This window comes from Oryzias latipes, chromosome 24 (genome assembly GCF_053564925.1).
Source record: "Oryzias latipes strain Hd-rR chromosome 24, Olatipes_Hd-rR_3.1".
In the NCBI taxonomy this organism is placed as follows: domain Eukaryota; kingdom Metazoa; phylum Chordata; class Actinopteri; order Beloniformes; family Adrianichthyidae; genus Oryzias; species Oryzias latipes.
This window is the reverse complement of record NC_136260.1, coordinates 6,002,289-6,011,679: the sequence shown is the minus strand read 5'-3', so window position 1 is coordinate 6,011,679 and position 9,391 is coordinate 6,002,289.

Genomic DNA, 9,391 nt, shown 5'->3' with positions numbered 1-9,391 from the left:
GTCGAACATATGATTGAGTTCAACTTCAAAATTTACAACAGTGCATGACAGTGAGATGCACTTGAACGCATCAGCAGTAGTAGGACATTGCCCCTGCCCTGATGCCCCTGCCGACGGGGGACTATCGATCCCTGGATCTTGTCTGAGGATCCCCTCCCGATCTGCAGCTTCTGCCCTGACCGCTTTCCCTCTGTGCGCTCCTGCAGGGAGACTCTCCTGAAGAGCCCCTTCCCCCAACCTCGGTGAGCGTGCACCCCCATCCCACTCATCACCAGCCCCGCACGCTTCCCCCTCTGCCTTCTACCACCATCCTCTCCTCCCACGGTGATGTTAGCTGCAGTAATAGCTCAGATGCATCTGGCTGCTCAGCATCACAGAATCATTTATCATTCAATCATTCAGACATGAATGAGTTAAGAAATGTTAAGTCTGGATTTTCCAACTTGTTCTTCTAAACCTCTGATCTGGATTAAATAGACTCAGTGAACCAGGTTTCTTTTGTTTTTCCTGTAAAAAGTACAAAGGTCAACATCAAACAGCATCAAAGACGTGAAGTTTCCAACTGAACGCATGAAAATCCAGCAGGAAGTAAAGATTGTTTCTAAAAACCAGAATAAAACGTCCTTTTGTTGGATTCCCATTTCAGCCATAAATCGTTTTCATTTAGTTCTTGTAATTGAATTGATTGAGTTCAAATGAAGTTGACCTCTGAGGTCGCAGCTGTCTGATGTCAAGTAGGCAAAATTGATTGAAGTCTCCGATTGGTTTCTTATGAATTGATCTTTTTGTTCCCGGAGAGATTTCTTTTTTTTCCACGTCTTGCATCGACAGGAAGGACGAATGAAGGAGACGCTGGTTCTCCTGTGAAGCTGCTGAGAACGTGTGGAGATTTGATCAGATCAGGGTTTACACACTCCTCGTGTGACGACGATAGAGATCAGATCGAAAGAATAAACAAACCGTCCTTTGGACTGATGACAAAACAGTGTTTTTTTTTCACAAGATTCCTTGTTCGTGTGCTGCTCAAAGGCACTGAAGCAACCAAAATCACCCAAAAACCTCGACCCGCTCCTCACAGGCTGACTCAAACCTTCAGAGTATTTCCATCACCTTAAACAACCTTTATCTCTCGGTGAAGATGACGCTAAAGATGATAATCAGAAGTTTATGATGGGTTTTTCCTGAACCTGAAGACAGTTTAATGTAACTTTTTCATATTTTAGATTTCTATTTCAGTGTTTTTTATTTTGCACTTCTAAATATTGAGCCCTTTGCACACGTTATGTAAAATGTCTTTTGGCACTTCTGTCCTTGTAAATGTTGCTGATGGCACAGAGTTTCTAACAGAGGGAGGAATAAAGTTTTGTCCGATCTAACTGTTCCGTTTTACCATCGCAAACCTTTTTTTCTATTTCACACATTCCACTCAGTAGGTGGCAGCACATCTTCTCATTGATTCTCATGTTACAGTCCTACTCTGATCATCTTTCGATCTATTTTCAAAGTGTTCTCAGTCTCTTATGACGTTTTGAGCCAAAATGGAAAAAAAATGTGTCATTTTCTAGGACATTTCTCAGTACTAGGTTTAAAAGTTGTCATCTATACTTGGTTTTTTAACCCTTGTGCTATCCTATGACCCCACCCTTACATTGACGTGTTCTCCCTACCATGACAAAGGTGGATAAAGGTGGAAAGATTTCATGTAATCCATGGACACCAGTGAAGATCACAAATCATTGAAGAAAAAAGGTTCAGAGCACTGTCTAGTGGGTCTAGATGACCCAACTCCCAATGTTAAAGTGACTAGGATAGCACAAGGGTTAAAGTTGAAAACGTTTCACCAGAGGAGAAGCCTTGGATCTAGATTTGGTTTAAAAACCAAGTATAGATGACAACTTTTAAACCTACTACTGCGATGGAATCAACCTGGATGAGAGTCCTCACAGACATATTTCTAGGACATAGCTTCTGCAGAGCAACAGTACGGTAGTTTATTAGAAATTCAACTCTGAGTTGTGGGTGGGACCATTGGCACAGAGCAACCTCACCCCCCTTGCCTTCCCCGTTGTTGAGAGCTTATGACCTGCCCGGCGTATTTTCTACATGACAAATAGGATTTTTTATAAACAGCTTTTTTTCATTATTAACGATTTGATTAAAGAAATACTCCAAAATGCTATATTAATCTTAATTGTCGCTATACAAGTCCTCCCTTATCAGAAAATTGCCACAAGAACATGTGAAAACCCAAAAAAGCCCATTTTCATCAGAGTGGATCTGTAAGCCAGACTTTATGCCAAAAGTAAACATCTGTACGGTTTGGTTTCAAAAGCTTTCTTGATTTTTCTTTGCATATTTGTAGAGGTTTTCTCTTCTATGGCCTTTGGTTTGCCAAATCCTCCATTTTTGGAATGATGCTGAGTTGGGTTATGTTTTTTGTGCAGAATCATGTGGGCGTGCTCAAAGATCATAGTTTTATTTGTTTAGGAGTGTATTCCTTCATGCCTGAGCCAAAACATGTCAACAAACAAAGGCTACTTTGGGGGTTCAGGAAAGGCACAAATTTCTATTGGGACTCCAAATGTAATGTTGTGTTACCATGATAATTGTGTTTATGATTTGTTTATGTATAGCACCCTTGACTGCACCAATAAATAATCAATAAATGATTGCAAAACACAGTAGAGACACAACATTGAAGGTTGGTCAGACTTTCCTAAAGGATCAGAGTTCCAATCATTTTTTCCATTGGAAAAAAAACATCTGGAATATTCAGGTTTGTCTTGGTGTTTTATGTGTGACCTGACCAAAGCAGGTATTTACCATCATCCAAAGGGTGACCCGTTGCCCTGGTATCCTTGTAAATCAATCTAAATCTCTGCACTGTCAGCCAAGAACGACCCTGACCGGGCTGACCCTAGACATTCCCCACGGATCTCCAACCCGAGACTCCCGATGCCAAAGTTAGGGGCTTTGAATCGGAGCTTAGACAGAAACAAAAGGCGTCAGGTGAGTCCCTCTCTGTGACCCGCCTCCGTACTCATCATTCATAGGATGATGTCATTTTGGGTTGGGTGATTATGTAAAAAAAGAAACTGATTCTTGGATTCAGGACATTTTCTGATGTGGAAACTTCTACATTTTGTATATAGAAACGCCCTTGGGCAAGGCATGCTGCTTGTACATGTCAGAGCTGTGTAGCTGCTGCTTACCAATAGTTGGGAGCTTCTTATCTTTGCTCTGAGTTTTCAAAGGTCCTGCTTCTTTTTGTCCTTTTATTTTTAGCGAATCCAGTTGGCGTGGATGAAAACTGCTGAAAGCAGCGTCAGTGTGATGAACGCGCCGCTCCTTAAACACACTGGCTCATCAGGCTTTAATGTAGCTCCAGGCAGCAGATTTCTAAAACATGTCCAAGCCGGGACAGGAATGTATAATATTTCAGTCACACATTCATTATTTCCTTATTCACTGTAAACCAAGTAAGTCAAGGCTGAGTCATACGGGAGTGCCACACTGAAAAGATAAGCTAATAGGCTTTGGTGTATAATAGATGCTTTCCCTATAAAAGAGAAAATGCTTTTTTCATTGCTAAGTGCTAAAAAACATTATTCATGCCAAACCTCATGAGGATTTCCTAAAAAGTCTTTTCTCCAAAGGCCCCATAGTCACATAATCCTCTAAGTTTCTATGGATTTGAGGCTTTTGAATGTATGGCTTCATTCAAACTTTAGGCTGCTTCGAGATTGTTGCTGCTGCTTCTAATCATATCAGATGTCCTTTAGTGAAAGGTCAAACCTCCGTTTTGGTTTTTGCAAAACAAATAAAGAGGAATTTAATGTTTTAATGGACTGTTAGGAGTAGTTTTTACAAAGAAGAAGAAAAAAGATATGCTTTGGCTACATTTCAAAGTTGAATCCAGATTTTCACTGCTAATCATTTATTTGGCACTTTTTAAATCTAAGTTCAGTAGTAAAGATTAGTAAAGATTAGTAAAGATCACCTCATTATGTTGAAGTACAGTACATATCACTCCACCAGGCTCCTGACTACAGTACCCACAATGCTCCAACAATCCACCAAGCACTGCAGCTTTATAGTTCACCAAAGTCGTACTAAAACGTTTGGGCAGATTTTTGAGCGCCGTGTACCGTAGAAACCGGTTCCAGGTCAGTAAGAACAACCAGAAACCATAGAGAAGGAGCACTGTTAATTTTTAAGAAAACAAAAAAAAAATTTATATGGTTGCTATGGGATCCCACGCTTAGAAAATTCAGTATTTTAAATAAAAAGAATCCCTCCAAAATGTGTTCCCGTCTTGTCACTGCACAAGGTGGATTCAGAAAAGATGTGCGCAGTGGAAGTCTGGCCCAGCGTGCTCATGGGTATTGGTGCAGGCAAGGCCATTCACAGCTGCTTGCAACTTTCATTTTTTATTACATGTACACACAGGTTGGAACTGCCGCTTGCTTCAGATGAGCTCCTGAGAGCATTTTACACTCCCTAATGTCACTCACGCTTGCAGAGGTGCAAATTGACCTTGCATACCCCTGTAGAGAGTGTAGGGTTACGCTGCTACTTGAGCATGTACAAACAGACATGCATGGAATATGTGACGGCAAACATACAGTAGGATGGAAAAACTACAAGCTGATACCTCAAAAAAGCACATTCTCAAGCACAATGTCTGACCATGTGTCGGCTCACATTAAAGAGGAGCCTGTGCTTGGCGTGCAACTGTAATCTACCATATATTAAGCATACGTGAACTCGTGGTTTGTTTTCTGCTTGCAGCTGTGGAGAAAAGTTTTTTCCTAACCCTTCAAAGGTGAGAGCGTGTGCGCTGCACTCAAGCTCTGTGGATGTGAATAGGAAGCAGATGCATTTTCCCATTTCGTTTGTCCTCCTTTGACCCCTGCAGGACCGGTGTGTTTGGAAGGTTTTCCACAGCTGTTAGCTTCTGTGAGGAAGACAGAAACCCAACTGTGAAAGCCCAAAAACCCATTTAACCCTAAGAAAAAACACGTCTTGTAGATCCATGTGGACATCGTTGTTCATTAACGAAAGTTGTCTACCCATTTGAGCATTAGCGCCACCTAAAGAGCAACTAAGTAATTGCAGTTTTAAACTGTGGTCTTGAGTCGAACGGCTGAAAGATGCTTATATTTTTACTCCTTGATTTGGTTTGGTTTGCTTTTACGTGCAGCACTCAACAACCATTACTGCTTCTACTACTACTTCTACTACTACTACTACAACTACTATAGCAACAACTACTACTACTGCTAATATTACAATAACTATTACTACTACTATTACTTCTACTACTAGTAGTACTACTATTTCTACTACTACAACAACTGCTACTACTGTTACTTCCACTACTCCTAGTACTACTACTTCTAGTACTACAACAACATCTACTACTACAACTACTGTTAATACAACTACTACTTCTACAACAACTACTACTACAACTCCGACTACAACACCAACTACTACTACTGCTACTACTTTTACTTCTACTACTACTACTTCTAAAACAACAACTATGACTACAATTACTATAACCAGTACTACTTCTACCACAACTACTGTTTCCAAAGACAAACATTCTGTTTTTGTTTTCAGCCTATTTCCTAATTCTCATTGTCTTTCCCCATCAGTTAGGTAGTTGTGAAAGGGGTGGGGGTTGTGTGTAGGGTAGGTATGGGGAGGGGGCTCTTTTAATTTTTGTGATTGTTTTTATATTATTTTGTTTTGTTTTGTTTTAATGTAAAGCACTTTGTGTCATGCTTTCATAGGAAAAGTGCTACATAAATAAAGTTTGATTTGATTTGACTACTACAACTATGATGACAACAACTCTTTTTACTAGAACAACAACTTCTACTACAAATACTACAACAACAATTACAACTATGATTACGACTACTTCAACAACAACAATAACTTTTACTACAATTACTACTACTACTACTACAACTACTACTATACTTGTAGCAACACATGTATTTAATCAAAGAATTGACTTGATGATGAATTCTGTGTCAAACTCATGATTTTCCCATAATATTGTAAAGCAATATTTCCTCAACAGAAGCATGGAATTCACAAAACACGTATTGTTGTTTTTTATAGGTCCTGTCCTCGTACCTGGGGTTAGGGTGGGGGGATGTCCAGAACTCCTGGGTGGTGATGACGTGCTCGTCTGGGGCTGTGGGGGCTCTTCTGGGGCGGGGCCCTGCGTTGGGCCCTCCCAGCGCGGTGGGGGGGCTGCTCTCCTGGTTGAGCTAGAGCAGCACTCTCTGTCCCCCCATGCCTCCCTGCTCTCTGGCTCTGGGGGCCCCATGGCGGTCCTGGTGGCCTGGCCTGGGTGGCGGATGTGATTACCCGGGGGGCGGTTGTTCTCAATCCGCTGCCGTGGGGTTGTTGGGGGGTTCTGGCTGCCGCTGCTGCTGTGGCGGGGGTCTTGGTGTGGGGGTGGCTGGGCACTCTCCCTCCTTCTTTTTACAGTCCATCATCCATTTTAGAGGAACATAAACACTCGCCTGAGCACAGGTGTTTTCTCACCTTTGGACAAACTGTGATGATTATAACTATCCAGAAACTTGTTGCTTTATGCTGCTTCATGGTTTTACCCCCCCCCCCCTTTCTATAATCACCCTCCTATCCCCCCCTCTCTAACATCCCTCTCTCTTCTTCCCTCCGTTCCCTTTCCGTCCAGTCCAACACAAAAGATTTTCAAACATGTTAAAAATGAATAAAGTTTGGCTTCGAGGAGGGGGGGCCCAATCCATACGGCAACCAACCTCCTATGGTTGTCGTATGGAGTGGGCCCCCCCTCTTTCGGTTTTATTTGCACCTTAGACATGTAGGGTCCTTGGTAGGGGGGGTGCTTGGACATCACTGCCAGCAAGCAGCAGATATCCTCCTGGCACCCTACCCGCCAATTTTAACCGCACCTTAGACATTTAGGGCCCCTTGGTGGGGAGGGTGAGGGGACATCACTGTGAGTAATCAGGAGATGTCCCCTTAGTGCCCTATTCGCCAATTTTAACTGCACCCCCCTTAGTACACACACCCCTCCCCCTTCAATATATACATTCCAACATAAACACACACACATGCACACACACACCCTTTCAAACACACATACACGCACACACATTTTGCAAGGAAGGTGGGACCTGGGTCCATCTGTCCCCTACCCCTTCCCTGGTGGGGGGTGCGGGCCCTTTGGCGATGGCGGCCGTGTCCCTTGGGTGCTGGCTCCCTGGGCCCGGCGGTGCTCTCTCCGCACGGTGGGGGGGTTCATATTACACCTGAGCCGGGGGTGTTCGTGTCCCTGGGGGGTGGGTCCTGGTCCTTGCCCCTGAGCGCTGGGCCCCGCCAAACTTCCAACATGGCCGAGCCTGGTCGGGCCATATTTATAACACCCCTTGTGGGCCCTCTTTTTTCCCCGGGGTTCCCCCCTCCTGGGCGGGGGCGGCGGGCCCCTGCCTTGCTCCTCCCTGGACCAACCGTGGGCCGGGCGGATGGCTGCCTGGAGTGCGGAGCGGGTCTCCCTTGGGGGGTCCTGGCTCGTACCTGGGGTAGGGGCGGGGGGATGCCCGGAACTCCTGGGTGGTGGTGGGGTGCTCGTCTGGGGCTGTGGGCGTCCTTCTCCGGTGGGGCCCTGCGTTGGGCGCTCCCGGCGCGGCGGGGGGGCTGCTCTCCTGGTTGGGCTGGGGCGGCGCTCTCTTTCCCTCCGTGCCTCCCTGCTCTCTGGCTCTGGGGGCCTTGCGGCGGTCCTGCTGGCCCTGGCCTGGGTGGCGGGCTTGGTCGCCCGGGCGGCGGTTGTTCCCTGCCGGTGCCCGTGTGGCGTTGGGGGGATTTCGGCTGCTGCTGCGGTGGGGGTCTTGGGGTGGGGATGGCTGGGCACTCTCCCTCCTTCTTGTCACGTTCCACCATCCATTTTAGAAGAACATAAACACTCACCTGAGCACAGGTGTTAGCTCACCTTTGCACTAACAGTTTGCATGACTGAATGACTGAAATATTTCACACTAGTTGGTTTTAAGGCATAAGTATGCGTGTGAACACTATCTGTTTTGTGTACATGTCGACAGGTGGACATTTTTGCAGCTAGCAGGTGTGTTTATAACATTTGAGTGTGTGTGTGGATAGGCCCCGCCCTTTTTGTACTACATTTGAGCCTTACCATAATGATTAACAACCAGTAAACTTGTTGCTTTATTGTTACGTCCCTCTTCAGAGAGGAGGGAGAAATGTGTAACATAAAGAAAATTATGATAACCGGGCGGGGTTAAAGTTGGCCACACAGCCGTTTATTCAGTGACAAATAACACTCACAGGGGACTAAAAGAGAAATAATCAACTCAACACCAAAGGTGCAATAAATAATGGGATAACTTAAATTCTCAGGCTTTAAAGCAAGGCACCCAATTACTCATAATGCAAACAAAAGACCACAAGAGTAAATGTAACAAAAGGACAAAAACCAGAATCAAAGCTAAGGGGGAAACCAGAGGCTTTCTCAAGCTAAGGCCAGGCAGACAGCAGGGGCAGGCTGAAGAACAAATTCCCACTCAGGAATGCAGCCGCCACTGGAGCAGAGGATCCTCGGAGCTTTTAAGCTTCCCTCCAAGCCAGGCGATAGGTAGCAGCCTCAATCAGCTCTGCAGAGGGGCGGAGTCAGCAGCTGTGCAGGAGCTGGACTTCTACAGGAGCTGAGAACACATATGCATACACACCCGCACACACAAGACAAGCAGACAACCACCAGGGGTCGTAACATCCCTCCCCTTAAGCTGCAAACCTTTAAATATAAAGATTTGCAAGCAAACCAACCAAAACGAAATTAAGTGTGTGATGCACAACTTACTCTGAGGGAGAACGTGAATCCAAACTGGACATGTCACCACCTAACCGGTTCCCCCCGCTCCAGCAAAACAGAGCGCCGGAGGCGCTGGTTAGGAGTTCCGGGCTGGAACTCATGCCTAAGGCCGGAGTGGAACGTCGCGAGGTGTGAATGCTGCCTAATTTTCCCGGTCTAAAAACTAGTGCCCCTTAAATTTAAATAATCCCGGACGAGCCCCCACTTATGTTACGTCCCTCTTCAGAGAGGAGGGAGAAATGTGTAACATAAAGAAAATTATGATAACCGGGCGGGGTTAAAGTTGGCCACACAGCCGTTTATTCAGTGACAAATAACACTCACAGGGGACTAAAAGAGAAATAATCAACTCAACACCAAAGGTGCAATAAATAATGGGATAACTTAAATTCTCAGGCTTTAAAGCAAGGCACCCAATTACTCATAATGCAAACAAAAGACCACAAGAGTAAATGTAACAAAAGGACAAAAACCAGAATCAAAGCTAAGGGGGAA